The following is a 15,943-nucleotide window of genomic DNA, read 5'->3' on the forward strand; positions in this document are numbered from 1 at the left end:
TCAATGGGCTCTGACTTGAGGTGCCCAATCTTTAGCGTGGCCTTTCTGTGTCTGAGAAACGAGCCGACAAATGCGTGAACGTTCTGGCCTAGGCCCAGATCCGAGATGGAATCGAGTATGTGGGCGTGCGAGACGTTATCGAAGGTCTTCTCTAGATCTAAACGCGGGATGGCCCTGACGTCCCTCGTGTTCATATCGATGATCTCATACTTAATAAGCTTCATGGCGTCCTGAGTGGAAAGGGACGGCCGAAAGCCAATCATGTTATACGGAAAGACACCGCGGTACTCAATGTGCTTGGAGACACGGTTGTTAATCACATGTTTCGCCACTTTGCCTATGCACGACGTGAGCGAGATCGGCCTGAGATTGGTCAGGTCCGGAGCGCGCCCCGGCTTCGGGATCAGGACGACCGATGCCAGCTTCCACGATTCCGGAACCGCACCCCGTTCCCAGACCCGATTTATCTTCTCGGTTAGGAATGTGATTGACTCGTCGTCCAAGTTGCGAAGAAGTCTGTTTGAAATGCCGTCCGGACCCGGGGCAGATCGCCCGTTGAGGCCCGCGAGGGCCTCCCTCACCTCAGGGACGCTAACGGGTTCGTCCAAAAAGGCCATCGGAGGATCTTTGTAAGGCGGGTAGTCCGCGTCATCCGAAGTGTATATGGGTAGATATCTGTTGGCGAGCGATTCTAGTATTGCCGTATCGGAATCGGCCTGGCGGGCCACGTGTAGAACCTTATCAGTGGCGCACCTCTGACGAGTCCTGGAATTGGATTCACTTAGCAACTGCTTGAGCAAGTTCCATTTACCGCCCGTTCACATCTGCCCATCAACCGAGTTACAGACATCGTCCCATTGTTGTTTGGAAAGCGTTTGACAGTGTAGCTCTATGGTATGGTTTAGCTCCGCAATCTTTTTTCGGAGTCTGCGGTTCAGGCGCTGGCCCTTCCAGCTATGAAGGAGGGCCCTTTTCGCATCCAGAAGGTGCGCCAATCGACTGTCAATCCTGTGAACATTCAAGTCGGTGGCAACGGACTTGGTGACAGATTCTACATCCTCCTTAAGCTGCGCTACCCAACTATCTAGGGACGTAGGGGTTTCGGCTCCTCTCTCCTCCCTGATTTTACGAAAAAGGTCCCAGTCCGTAATCCTAAACTCCTTCGGCGGCCTCTTACACACCACCAACGACGTGGCCAGTACGCAGTGATCGCTGCCCAAGTTCTCATTGAGACTGCACCACGCAGTGGGCCCGACGTTCGCCACGAACGCAAGGTCCGGCGTGGGGTCTCTGCTGCACGAGTTTCCCGTCCTACTTGTAAAGGACGGGTCCGTGACCAGGGTGAGACCGTAATCGGACGCCGCCCGCCAGAGGTTCACCCCCTTGGCCGTAACACAGTGGTATCCCCACTCCTGATGCGGAGCGTTGAAATCACCAGCCACTACAAGCGGAGATCCTGCCTCCTTGCCAGCCGCCTTCGAAATGAGAGACGTAAAACGCTGCTTCATGTCTTGTGAAGAGCTGTAGATGTGGAGAATAAAAAGGCAATCCCTGAGCTGGCCACTCGGAATGAGCTCGATTAGCGAGTGCTCCGTTTTACTGTGATCCATAAAGAGATTGTGAACGATGAAGGTGAACTTTTTCGAAACGAGAGTACGAATACCTCTCTTGCCCTGTCCGCATACCGAATCAGATTCCTATCCTGAAAGCGAGACCGACTCAGCCAGTGTCTCTTAGAGTAAAATGACGTGCGGTTTGTTAGGATGGGATCTGACAAACTGCTGCAGGACTGCCTTTTTACGTTGGAAGCCGCAACAGTTCCACTGCCAAACGACTATCTCACTATCGTGTCCCGCCATGGTTGGGAACCTCGATTAGCCGGTCGCCCGAAATTCTTTTAACTCTGCTCTGAGCTCGTCGAAACCGTCGTCTAGCATGGGTTTAGATAGCGCTCTCTTTTTTGCGGGACGCCCGGTTCCGGGCGTCTCGGTAGGGATTTCCATTGGCGATTCCGCCGTCTCGGTTGCGGGTGGTAGAGGCTGTTGAGCCGGTTGGGCCTTTCCAGCCCTCTTCATCTCGGCTATTTCAGCCCTCAGCTACTCGAAAGCGTTCCTGAGCGAAGCGTTCTCGCGTTCTAGCTGTACGATCCTAGCCGCGCTATGCTCTGGCGGTGGTGACGAAGCCCCCATTGCCCTTGGTGCAATTCCCTTGACTCGATCGGCCCACTCGGTCTGCCCGGCCGCAGGTGGCTCCTGGATGCGCACAGCTGGTGGCCCCATGGAGCGGGAACCTCCTCTGGAGCACGAGCGTCCCCTGGAACTTGAGTGCCGGCGTCTGGAGCGAGAGCGTGGCGTCTCGGAGCGTCCCCTCGAGGGTGACCTGCTCTGGTCGCGTTCTCCGACGGGCGACGCAGGTGGCTTGGTTCGTTGGCGCTTCCTTCTTCTTCTGCGAACGACGTACGGTATTCGAAACCGCTGCTTACACGGCTTGTTCGCAGTGGGATGAGGGCCCCCACACAGGGCGCATTCTGGCGTACAAACGTGGTCTTCAGCCAGGGTTGCAATGCCGCACCTCCTGCAGATTGTCTTTTCGGGCGTCGGGCAGACGTCGGCTCGGTGCCTCAGCCTTCCGCAGGCGTAGCACACGTCCGTTTGCCTGCGGTGGAGCGTGCAGCGAAGCATGCTTGGTCCACACATGACGTAATTGGGTACCTTTAGGCCATCAAAGAGGACGACGACCGTAGTGGTGTTCTTGATACGCTTGACCTTCAGGGCGTTGGGATTCCTGGGCTGCACAATCATGTCTCTGAGCTGCTCTCCATTGAAGTCGAGATCGACACCTCTGACGACCCCCGTGCACGTGTTGTCCGGCGCTGCCAAGTAGGAGTTCACCTCGTAGTTTGCCACTCCAACCGTGATTGTCTCCACTCTAGACTATGGCCGTGCGTTCTTCTCCACCGGAGTACTCACGACCAAAATGTTTTGCATGGCATTGGGACATACGATATCGTCGGTGATCTCGGCTGGAGCGAGCTGAGCCGCCGATGCGAGAGCATGGGCCACCTTGATTTGACTCATGTTTTTGACGTTTAGGCCTCCCCTGGGCCTAACAATGATCCTGTAGTGCTCCCTCGGCAGACTGGGGAGCCTCGACGCAGCGACGATACGCCTTTTCACGCCGGTGGTAGTGCGGGCCCCGCCGGTGCTGCCGCCGCGTTGTGTTGAACTCGTCTGCCCGCCCGGCGCGGGCGTTCCTTGCGTCTTGCGTTTTGAAATGGCCGTAGTCCCTCCACTGTGATTTGCATGGGCATCTTGGGAATAACAGGCACGGCCGCGCGGGGAGACGCTCCTCCGCCACGTCTACGCCGGAGAAGTAGGCCTAGCGGCCGAGCGGCGTTGTCCGGACAAAAAGTCTTAAAAAATCAGCAAAGGGACCACTCACCGACAAGAATTTGGTATCGGCGTGATCCTCGTAACTTGCCGCGTCAGGAACCACAAAAGTCAACAACAGGCAGAACAATTTTCGGACCAAAATCATTTAAAGAAGCGGGAGCCAATGTTTGTACGTCCGCACTAGTCGGCACCCCCTGGTCAAAATCATTTAAAGAAGCGGGAGCCAATGTTTGTACGTCCGCACTAGTCGGCACCCCCTGGTGTCCTCCTATGTGGCTAGGTTCTGAAAACTTTTGCGCCCGTCTATCGAGTCGTATCGACTGGGAAGTTTTCCCCGTGGGCCGATCCCGAAGATCATGCAATACCGGGCCGACCCGCGGCGGAGGTGAAGCAGGCTTTAAGCACTCCGCCAACTTGCAAAAATAAGTTTAATATCTTGGGTCCAAATACAACCCGTAGCATATATTAAGCTGATAAGAACAGATACTACACTTTGACCCTTGTCGGCCATGTCAACGTTCGCACCATACACGTGTACGCCATGCCGCGTATTCAAACTATAGTGCCTACCAATCTGAGTGTCTTCTGTCTCCTGACGTCATGCTATACGTAGGCTCCTTTCCTCACTTCTGCTCTGTGTGTGAAATGGGTGTCCACGTGTTGTACGATCTGAAGAAGAACAGCGTGCCTACCAAGAGCGACGGCGTGAACTGAAAGGGGAGTGGGCGCGGCGGCGGCGGAAGGAGACCACCGACGATGAGCGGGCCACGGACACAAGCATAAGCGCGTGCTACCCACCAGGACCGCGAGGCGGAAAGAAATGCGAACCGTCCATGTGGCCCCGATCCCGCAAACTTGGAACGTTTCACCAGAGCAGCTTTGAATCACCACATACAGAGCATCGCTGGTCATCCACCTTCACAGAGTGGAATGGCACTGAATTTTTTTTCGAGAATGAGGGTGTTCGCCTTCTCTTTACGAACGAGCGCGTTCATTACCGCTCCACGTCGCCCATTTCCCGCCCGACCATTACATTCCGGGAGGTTGCCCGTAAGTCCGCCCTGTCCCTCATCATAAGTTAGTCAAGGAACTGGGGTACACAGAATCACGACAGAATTCGCGGTTCTATAAGGAGGTTCCCAAAAGCAGCGAGGCCGGTTGGCCATATGCGGTTCTCTTCTGAGCATGCACTGATCAGCTTCCGAATTCGCATTTTTTGAGTGCTTAATAGCAGGACGAACAATCACTGCTTGGCTACTTAGTAGCCTACATACACCTACAGGGACAACGCTCACTCACTGCAGCAACGCAAGCGTGTTGCCAGCTCCATCAGCCTAAACCTGCAATATGTCTGGGAATTTGATTCACGACCTGTTGCTATGGCTGTAGTGTACCCGCGGTTTCATGGCGATACTTGAAGTAGAGAAGCTGATGTGTATACGTAAGGCTTCAGAGTTCGAGTGAGCGGCGCACGCAACAATACAAAAAAAAAAAAAAAAGAAAAAAGAAAAAGAAGAAGAGAAAGCAACGGCATGACACATGGATGACGGATCTCAGCATGACTCCCACCGGTTTGGAGATTCCGCAAGGGTTTCGCAACGATAACGCAACAGAAGCGACGAAGGTTTAATCGTGGCGGAGGAATTGCGACACCTTCTGCCGTCCTATCGCAAGAACCTAACGGGGCTCGGCGCGGCCTCCCTACGGGATTCCACGTTGCACGGGAAAGTGCAAAAGATGAAAAGTACTTGGTTGAAAGGCAGGGGAGAAGCAATCGTCACTCCAGGCCTTACATGAAAGGATGTGCTAGCTGTGGTCATTCAAATAAGGCTTTTATTTGCGTTGTATTAGGAATGATGAAGGGACAGAGTGGAATGTTAAGCTGAATTAGTATTTAAACTTCTGCAATTGCAAATCAGCTACTCTTACAGTGAGAGGTAGATATGTGAGAGCTCGGAAAAAAACTAAGAGTTTTGGAAAAAAAAAACTGTTTTCTTTCTCGTTTTTTCTCCAGGGCATAAAAAGCGAAAAAATAAAACTTAACTGTCCCAATTTGCCCAATAAAATGGAGTGCATTGATGTAAATCATGCGAAAGTTGGGTTGCATATGTAACTGTGAGCATGAACATTCAGGAGACATGCTGTTTCATCGAGTTTGTGTAACATTTCTGATGGTGGTGGTATGCTGCATCTCCATCGTTTGTTGCTCAGACAGGCGCCCTCGACATGAGTCACTTTTGATCGTGGGACCCAGGTTCAAGACATTTTACAGATGAAACAACGACAGGAAGAACAGTTTTGGTAACGCTCTCATTCATAATGATGGAGAAAAATCGGCTTTAAAAGACACGTCGGATATCTTGTCTAGTTTGTAAACGGACGTCTGAGTCGGTAGGCAGAACAGAATTTGCCGTTGTCTTAACCTGGCACTAAGGTGCACGTGAGCCAAGTGCTTGACAATTCAGGTCAGCATTTCTGAGTAGCTACTCTGCGCTTGCGTTTCTTGGTGTCAAAGCAAGCGCACCATCACATATTAGTTCCGTCTGATTTTCACTGTATTGACAGAAAAGTGTACCGCCAACCTTACCCCCGTTGTATATTTAGAAAACATTCCGCCAGTGGCTTTTCTCTGCAAAGGAACAGCTTCACTTGGCTTTCTGTCTCATTCTAACAAAGAAAGCTTTAGGAGAAGTTCCTTCTTTCCCTCGACTCTTAATTTTGATACAAACCTTCAGGCTGTCCTATTACACGATGTTGGGCTGTATCTAGTCACACAACTCTAACGTCACTTCAAGAATTTGGAGCTGTTGCTTCAGACAAATAAATTCATTTACTATATAGATTTTAAGTTAGGCGGGCAATTTTTACTCTTAAAGGTACACTAAAAAAATGTTAGGCTGTATTAGTACGTTTCGCTTCAGTACCGCGAGGAGGAGTAAGGCAGAAAAAAACGCAAGAACGAAATCCGGGTTGTGCCGCTGAGCTGAATTTCCCGGCACTGGCTCTCCAAGACGTCGTGGATTTTGCCAGCGTTTGAATGAATCTATAGTTCACTGTTTTTCGATAAAGAAGGACTACTTTGCATCTTGAATAAACCAGAGGCTCAGCCTAGCAAGTTTTGACAACATATAACTGGCGTCAAAATGGACTGAATACGACAAGAAAATTAGAAATTCGTGACGTCACATTGTCTCAAGAAAAAAATTTGAAAAGAAAGTTTGGCCTTCATTTCATGAACTGTTAACTAGACATTTTCTCACACACTGAAAAAGAACAGTTTTGGAAATATATGTTCCCCTACTTAACTGGTTTCAAGCAGGTCGCAGAAGAGAATCTGCTTAAGTAGATTCTCCGGGAAATAATATCGGGAATCAGGAATTAATTTCTCGAAACTGGTGTCATCCTGAGAATTCGTTCCAAGTGGATCCGCCTTGCGAACTGCATGGCTAGAATTTGTAAATTTCAATATGGGCCATAAGGTAATTAGTTACAAATCTAATCAGTGTTTTTTTGTTAATTAGTCAAATAGACATTTCAATTTTTCAGTGCAAGTAATGTCCGCCTCTTCGAGTAGACCCGCTCATGAACTAGAATTGTGCTATCGGCCACCGGCAACCTTTGCATTTTTTGAGAGTGTGCGCGGAAACATCCTGTAGATATATATACTGCGCCAAAATCCATTCAAAAATAAGCGCCGTGCACACGACAAAATGGCAGGCGGAGAATGTGTTTATAATGTAAATTACAGCAACGCGAAGCACCATGTGCATGCAAGTTCTAAGGTAGTTGTTTGCAGGTCTTTATTCACATTTTTTCCCTTAAAGGGCTGCGGTGAATTAAGCGGATTACGCGCGTATAGCAACCGAAACGAGACAACTGAGAGTGAGAGAGCGTAAAGGTAAGGCGCTGGAGAAAGTGATGCCAGGCGAGGAGGAAAATTGCTGCCGATTGTTCGTGCCTCATAACTTGCATCAAGAACCCCTAGAACCTCGATACTACGATACCACACGGAAACATGTGAACTCCAATTTCTCGTCATAAAAACACAAAATGTTATTTAGTTTTGAAGATTATCACGAAGAGACAAGATAAAGGACGCCATGTAGTAAACTAATTACTTACGCATGATTTGTCTTGTTTCGCACTTATTTTGAGTGTTTATCAAATACTTTGTTCAGAGCTACGCAAATCGTGAGAAAAACAACGCAGGCTGCGTGAGAAGAGATCTTAGCGGCTGCATTTGCTCATTCGATTGACATTTCTCCTTTTCGTGCCCGGATCTCTATGCGGTTAATAAATTTTATATGTAGTCTATGGAACGTTTGGCTTCCTGCCCATAGAAATGAACACAGAAAAATTACAAATGCGGAAAATTAAACGATTGTATCCAAATTTGATGGTACCCATTTCGGTACGCTGGGTGTGAAACGCGAGGAAGCAGTTGCGGTTCTGCAAACATAGAAAAACCTCGCCCTTCAGGCATCTGACTCTTGATTTCCGACACATCCTGGGTAGCGGCACTTCATTTGAGATGGAAGTTTTTTGTGTTGAGGGAATTGCCCAACCTGGTCGTACCGCACCTCATCAGGTGGAAGTGGGATAATCTTGCTGCGCTTCACTGCACTCTGTGATGGCTGCGCCTCAATGTCTGAACTCTGGCTTCATCTTAGTTGTCTTATATAGAGTGTCAGCTTTGAGGAATATGTTGACTATGTTAACTTTGAAAGCTAGAAGATCAAGTCTATTTTTCTTTGGAGACAGCGCCCTTTCGCAGTCTCTCTGGTATTCGATCCAACTGTTGCAGCATGCGAGATCCAAAAAAATGTGCGAAATTCGATAGTACGAGATGTAGCGATCGATTAGGTCGACTACACCCATGTTTGCATTGTATTTGATGAGCGCGTCTGGTTGCGTTACATACACTTTCTTCTTTTCATCCTTTGCCCATCTCTTGCATTTGCCTTCTGGCTCAGTTGCGAATGCCGTGAAAAGGAGGACTGATTTGGTGTCCTTTACGACGCACATCTTTTCATCACTCCGAACATTACAGTGCGATTGTCCTCGTTGCATTGACTTGTCTTGAGGCATTGTTACTGCTACGCCGCCTGTTCTGTTTGCCATCACAGTACTTGTGAGGAATACCTTCTTCTCAAGGAGGCAGTCAGCGAGCCAGCGAAATATCTATCCGTAAAAACAAACGTTGGGTCACACCTTCCGACTGTCTCTACGAGTTTTTTGACAACACTGGCTCCCACGCCCAGCTGTAGCAAGGACAAGGCCATCAGCCGATGCCATAACAAAATATTTTAGGCCAAGAGCAGACCTGTCAACCTTAAAATGTAAAAAAAATGCTACCGCTGCATGAAGCCAAAATGTATGAAACTTTTGTGAAAAATACTAGAAAGTGTTTCATTAGTCTAAACGCTCACAGTTCGTTTAAAAAAAGTTATCTGACGTTGTTCTATAGTGGCGCTTCAAAAAACCATAAAAAACTCGCATCAAAAAGTGATTGGCATCATAGAAAAACAAAAATATTCATAATGTTCCTGAAATATATCCATGTAATTGGCGGCCAAAGTTTCACCTGCCATTTGACTGGTGGCGCTGCCACCGGTAGGTTAGAATAATCAAGGGGGTCCAAAAAGTACGGCTGTGAAAATCGCCCGATGACTTCGTACTTGCATTCGCGGTTGAGATCAGTTTAACCTTAAGTATGACGCAAATGAAAAGTAGTAATACTATTGGCGTCAATACGACAATCGTAAACAAGGTATCGATATCGGGAATATTACGATAAACTCACAAAAGTTGGCCGAAATGAAATACGCATACACATCCAAGCATACGTTTTAACGCTGTGATGTGGAATTGTGAAATTTAATTTATGTATTTATTAAGCTTATTCACCTGCGCCTTGGCCAATCCCCCACTGTGGGTATGCATCACACGTTCAGACGAAACGAAGAAGAAGCAGTGCCGCTCGTGTTTTGAGGTAGTTTTGAGGCAACAACAGCAACAAGACCGTGTATGCAAGCGTTCCATTCCATGTGGCACAGCACTTTTGCAGCTGGTATTAGTGTCCAAGAAGTGCGCAAGAAGGCCGGTCGACCTACTGAAAGCACGACGAAAAGGCAGGGGCTCCGTCACGAGACCCATTGGGCCTTCGAAGCACCGACGAGAGCATGGGTGCAGCACCTTCGGCGCCGGAGCTGGCAGCGGTGGCCTGGACTCGCCCGGACGCGGCAGCCATGGACGAGATCGCGCCGCCGCCGAAGTACCGGCTCAAGCTGAGCTGCGATTTGTGCTCACGCGCCGACGCTCGCCATCCTGGACGTTTTCTTCGTGTTCGCCGCTATCTCGGTCACACCGGCCATCCCCGCGAAGGCCATGAACTTCATCTTCATCACGGGCCTCTTCTTGTCCACCATCGCCAGCGCCTTCGACAGGCCCGGTGGACCAGACACGTTTAGCGCGCCGGCGTCGCGCACTATCCCCAGCACCGAGGCGGCTTCTGCCACTTCATCTGCTGCCCACTTGGTGCGTGACAGCATGGGGTGCCGAGATGCCGGCATGCCGAAGGCGAACTGATGGCATAACTTGAACGTGATAGCTTTATTATTGAAGCAGTTTTTAGATTTTTGCAATATGACACAAGATTTATTCATTGAGATTACGCTGATAAAATGTTTTTATCCCGGCCTTCGATGTTGTCCTCTGCTTTTATAACATGATTATGTGTCGCTGCTACAAAATGTTATATACCATTTAAACTTGAACATAGGTCGACCCCTTACCTTGAAGTGAACACTAAGAGAAAGAAGAGTCGCCGACACGTGTTTACTTTTCCAAGGACGTTGTAGCTTTGCATTGAATATGGCTCCATGTCACCAGATGCGAGAGTGCGGGAAGCTCGCGCACCAACTGCGCAAATGCGTCCTCAAACTGTGGATTCCTGCACTACGCCCACGAAATGACGTTTTGCGTGGGTTGCACGCCCACGGCTTTATTATTTTTTTTTGCACGCCAATATCGCAAGCTTTTTTTCAGAAACGCCCTACTGGCACTGAGCGAATCCCGGCCGCGGCGGGCGCTTTTCCCATGGAGGCGAAATGCAAAAACGCCCGTGTGCTTGCGTTGTAGTGCACGTTAAGGAACCCCAGATGGTCAAAATTAATCCGGAGCCCTCCACTACGGCGTGCCTCATAATCAGAACGGGTTTTGGCACGTAAAACCCCAGAAAGAAGAAGAAGCTGAGGGGCCATGTTGCATTTCGCTTCGGCGAAGGTTACAACTTTTATCCTGAACGCCGCTGAAAATTGCTTCCACATGCCGCTACTCGTTGCTCATCATGCAAAAAATACAAAAACAAATTCACTCGCGATGTCGACTGAAAGAGCGTACGCAAGAAGACACAGGCGACAAGGAAAAAAGAAAAGTCAGCAATCAAGATTTGGAGGTGGATGAGACCTTTGGCTGTATCTTCGCTGTAGGTTGCCAGACGACTTTAGCCTGCTTCTTTTCAAATAATAGGTGTACTTATATACTGATTTGTACACTATATATATATATATATATACATATATATATATATATATATATATATATATATATATATACAGGGTGTTTCAGCGAACACTTTCAAAAATTCTTAAAGGATGCCTGTGGCAGAAAGCCCAATTCTTGTTAATGAGCTGGTCTACTCGAAGACGCGGACAGTACTTGCACAAGAAATTGAAATGCATAATTGAATACTTACCAATAATTCACAAATAAGTTTTTAACTAATTACCTGATGGCCCATATTGCAATTTAAAAATTGTAGCCGTGGAGTTCGCAAGGCGGATCCACTTGGAACGAATTCTCGGGATGACACCAGATTCGAGATATTAATTGTCGAACTTTGTGAGAAATGCATTGCGTTCCAGGGAGTATCTTAACAAAACGTCGCTTTATGCATACAAGTAAAAAATTAACTGGAACGCCAATGCATTTCTGCGCCAAGTTCGGGAATTAATATCTCGAAACTGGTGTCGTCCTGAGAATTAATTGTGAGTGGATCCGCCTTGCGAACTCCCCGGCTACAATTTGTAAATTGCAATATAGGGCCATCAGGTAATTAGTTAAAAACTGAATTAGAGAATTATTGGTAATGATTCGATTATGCATTTCAATTTCTTGTGCAAGTACTGTCCGCGTCTTCGAGTAGATCAGCTCATTAACTAGAATTGGGCTATCTGCCACAGTCAACCTTAAATAAATTTTGAAAGTGTTTGCGGAAACACCCTGTATATATATATATATATATATATATATATATATATATATATGAGCGCTAACTGTGCAGTTCATCATCGTCTTCATGTGTATATACCCATCCTCATAATCATCATCACTTTGTCGGGTTGTTATTCGTAGGCTGTCTCGCGCTGTGTGACAATACAAGAGCTCTGCCTTCGTCCCGGAGCGTGCGATTTGATATCCCCGTCCTCTTGCTCTACCTGTCACCCCTGGAGCTCCGCTCTGGTCGACGGTTGTGCTCGCCAGCACCAGTCATGGCACAAACCACCGCATCCACTGCTGCCAACACCTCAGCTCCGCCAGCTGGGCCTATTTGGTCCGGCACCGCACCGCAACGCGACCCTCAGGTTCTTCCTGGCCTTCGCGGCGAAGACGTGGAAGACTGGCTTGACCAGTACGACAGGATGAGTGCTTGCAACCATTGGGACGAGTCACACAAGCTCTGCAATGTTGCCTTCTACCTGAGGCAGGTCGCCCAAACTTGGTTTTTCAACCATGAGCGTGACTTCCCTGATTCGCCAGCAGTTACTGTGCAGCTGCGACAGATATTTGGCACATCTGGTGAGCGCTCCGAAGTAGCGAAACAGAAGCTCGCTACCCGCATCCAGGGAGCCGAGGAATCCTATACCTCATACATTGAAGACGTGCTGGCCCTCTGCCGTCGCGCTCAGAGTGACATGCCCGAAGTGCATGGAACGTATCCGCCGTATCCGGAAGGGCATCAAGTCCGTTGCTTTTCACGCCGTTGTTAATCAGAACCCCACTTCCGTTAGTGACATCATCACGACTTGCCAACGACTTGCCATCGATCTGCTCCTTTCGTCTTCCACGCGCCTCCTGCGACGCTCACCTTACCGACAACGACGAATTGCGAGCGCTCATCCGCATCATTGTGCGAGAGGAGCTTCACGGCCATGCTCCGGCCAACACCGCCATTGCGTGCTCCTCCCAATTTGCGCGAGATCATTAAAGAAGAACTGGCGTCCATGCCAAGTGTCACACATGCCCAGTCCCCTGCACCTGTTTGTGCACCTTCTTACACCGAGATTGCTTCGCGGCCTGCGGTCCCAGTTCCATCTGCACCTGCCACCGTTGTCTGCGACCGCCTGGCCTCGATGGCAGCGAAGGCCCCCATGCAACCATACGACTCTACCTGGCACCCTTCCCGCCCAGTATGTTTCTACTGTGGCATACGTGGTCATATCTCTCGTTTCTGCCGCCGGCGTCAGCATGATGCACGACGTGGCTATACCGCCTATGAGAGACTATGTGCCCAGATCGAACGCCTACGTTCCAGGACCCTATATATCCTCGTCACGTCGCTCGCCCTCACCTCCGTTGTCCCAAAACATGTCCCGGTCTTCTCGCTCACCCCGTCGTCGTTCCCCTTCTCCGTTCCGCCGTACTTCATCGCCCCTGCATGCGTACTGCCTCCACTTCTTTCGACAACCATCCTGAAAACTAGACGCTGCAGTTTTTAGAGGAGAAACTGCTTGTTTGCGAACTGTCTCAATTCCTCCTGCTCGCCCGACTAATTTACTCGCTGTTTGTGTGGAAGGTGTTTGTGTCGACGCTCTTATTGACACTGGCGCCGCCATCTCTGTTATTCATCGCGACCTATATATATATATATATATATATATATATATATATATATATATATATATATATATATATACATATATATATATGCTTCCGTCTACGAAAAGTGCAAACTCCGCCGTATGTTGGTCCGGTCTTATGTGACGCCAGTGACAGTCCGATTTACCCTACCAGACAGTGTACTGCTCGTGTCCTCATCGACGGAATTCGCCATCATATACAGTTTACTGTGCTTTCGTCGTACGCTCATCCGATCATCTTAGGCTGGGATTTCTTGTCAGCTGCATCTGCTGTCATTTCGTGCCGACAACCACTTATACATATTACGGACACCGAGCTCTGTGACACTGCCTGATTCCTCGCCGCCCCACCTTGTCACAGCGGCAGATTTTGTTCTTCCACCCGGCCAAGCCCATATTCTCACCATTAGATCTAGCGAAAATATCGACGGCGACTCAGTGGTTTCCCCTTCACAGCGCTGCATTTTTCGGGGAATCGCCATCGCTTCTTGTCTAGTGCGTTTCTCACGCGGCTACTCCAGTCTGACCGCCTACAACACGACATCAGAGCCACTTCTGCTGCCGGAGGGGTCCACTGTTGCCATGCTTATCGACGCAGCACCAGTATGTGTCCATCACTGCTTCGCCTGTTTCCTCCTTCGCCGAGTGTATGCCCACGGACGGTTCACCCAGTGCTCTCAGGGCCACTGTGAGTTCAGATCTGAGCCCAACTCAGACTGATGCCTTGCTGACCATCTTAAGGAAACACCAATCTTGCTTTGACGTGTGTTCGGATGGCTTGGGTAAAACAACAGTGGCCGCTCATCACACCGAAACCGACGGATCCCGCGTCATTCGTCGCCGCTCTTACCGTGTATCGTCTGCTGAACGGAAAGTTACAGAAGACCAAGTCAACGACATGCTCGCACGGAACGTTATAAGGATTTCAGCTAGCCCTTGGTCGTCTGCTGTTGTCCTATAGTTAAAAAAAGGATGGTTCGGCACGCTTTTGCGTCGATTATAGGGCACTAAACAAAATTACCCGTAAGGATGTACATCCTATGCTAGTGCACTGCACGGGCCGATTTTTTCAGCCCGGGCCCGGCCCAGGCCCGTTTTTACGTTGGGCTGCCCGCCCGAGCCCGACCAAAAGTTTTATGGCGAGACCCGAGCCTGGCCCGGGCCCGAAAATAATCTGCGTTACCCGCCCGGCCCGGCCCGCCACCCCTTTACCTTAGGCCCGAGCCCGGCCCAAGCCCGGCTCGAAACCGGCCCGAACCCGGCCCGAGACCGAAAAAGATCACCGAGTGGCATTAAAAAAAATAAAATAAAGAAGATAATGAAATGAATTTATTCGTAAGGCATAAATACATGTTATGTGCAATTAAGAACACCATTTCAGCTGTCTGAACGCAAATACCAGCGCGCGAAGTAGTACGAATGACCCTGCCGAGCTCTATCGCCAGCAGTTTCCAACGGCGCGACCTTGATGCGGCCCAATCCCACTTCTCCCTGCTCTGGGGAACGGGGTATAGGAATGAAAAGAGAGAAAACCGCAAGTTTAACTGACACAGGCGCCTAGCGCCACAAACACTCAGTTAGCGCTGTGTCCCGTCTGTTTCTTTTGCCGTTCGTGTGCTTCTGCGCTACTGTGTAAATAATTCCGTACCAATTAGCTCTCCAGTCTGTCCTTTTGAATCCGCAATGCTTTACGACCATGATTACCCTGAAAAGATGAGTGACTCGCGGCTAGTCTTCTGCGTGACAAGGTATCCTGCACGCAAAACAATCCTGAAATATATTTGCAAGGAATGATTTGACGAGCTCCTTGTTGCCGCCGGTGAAGCCAACGAACAGGTGGCGATGTTCACGAAGTTCTGCGCCAATAGGGGCCTCATTTACCCTTCGGAGAAGCTCTTCTCACTTGTATAGACGCCCTTGAAACCACTTTTTTTGATGTGGTTCTGTTACAACGAGCTAACGAGCTGCACAGTGACAGCTCGGAAGAGCTTCTCTCCTTCCTGCACAAAAACAACGTACATACTGGGCTGTGCACCACATGGCCCCAGCGTTACCAACCAGGTTACAAAATTCTTTTTGGTTAATCACTTGCACTGCTACACGAAGGCACTCAACAAAGAGAGAGCGTCTTCCCGTGAAAAAAGAAGCACCTGAAGCTCAGTCACGTCAGTTAGCAGAGAATAACATAAGGCTGACAACGTTCGTTTTGAATTGTTTGAACAATTTAAAGAATCTTTTTTTGTCGTGAGAAAAAAAGCACCAGCTCAGGTGCGTCGCGTAGCAAAACATCATCGATGACTGAGAATGGTTTGTTTTAAACGGATTGTGAGCAACTCTTCAAAAATCAGTTGTTTGCCTAAACAGTGTGGCAAAAATAAAATGTTTGCTTCCGAGTTACCACTGGCAATTTTCTTGCTTTGCGATCGGTAAGGTGTCAGCGGGTGTAAATCGGCTAAGCAAGCTACATTCTGCCATCGATGTGTGCTTATTCGGATTGTTACCTTGGCGTCTTTCAATTACGAAAGGGCTAGCATAGCTACTCTATCGCCATTTGCCGCCATGCACAAGCGAGTATACTACGAAGCTTTCCTTATTTGTTAGTGCATATTAAGCTGAGCACGCGGACGATCG

At 49.0% G+C, this 15,943-nt stretch overlaps 2 pseudogenes; both read right to left on the bottom strand.

The window, feature by feature from the left end:
• Positions 1-3,723: 3,723 nt before the first annotated feature.
• On the bottom strand, positions 3,724-3,903 carry LOC119437808 (U2 spliceosomal RNA; annotated as a pseudogene).
• Positions 3,904-8,033: 4,130 nt separating this feature from the next.
• Positions 8,034-9,642, bottom strand: LOC125946621 (uncharacterized; annotated as a pseudogene).
• Between the last annotated feature and the right edge of the window lie 6,301 nt (positions 9,643-15,943).

Source organism: Dermacentor silvarum, chromosome 1 (genome assembly GCF_013339745.2).
Source record: "Dermacentor silvarum isolate Dsil-2018 chromosome 1, BIME_Dsil_1.4, whole genome shotgun sequence".
Lineage (NCBI taxonomy): Eukaryota > Metazoa > Arthropoda > Arachnida > Ixodida > Ixodidae > Dermacentor > Dermacentor silvarum.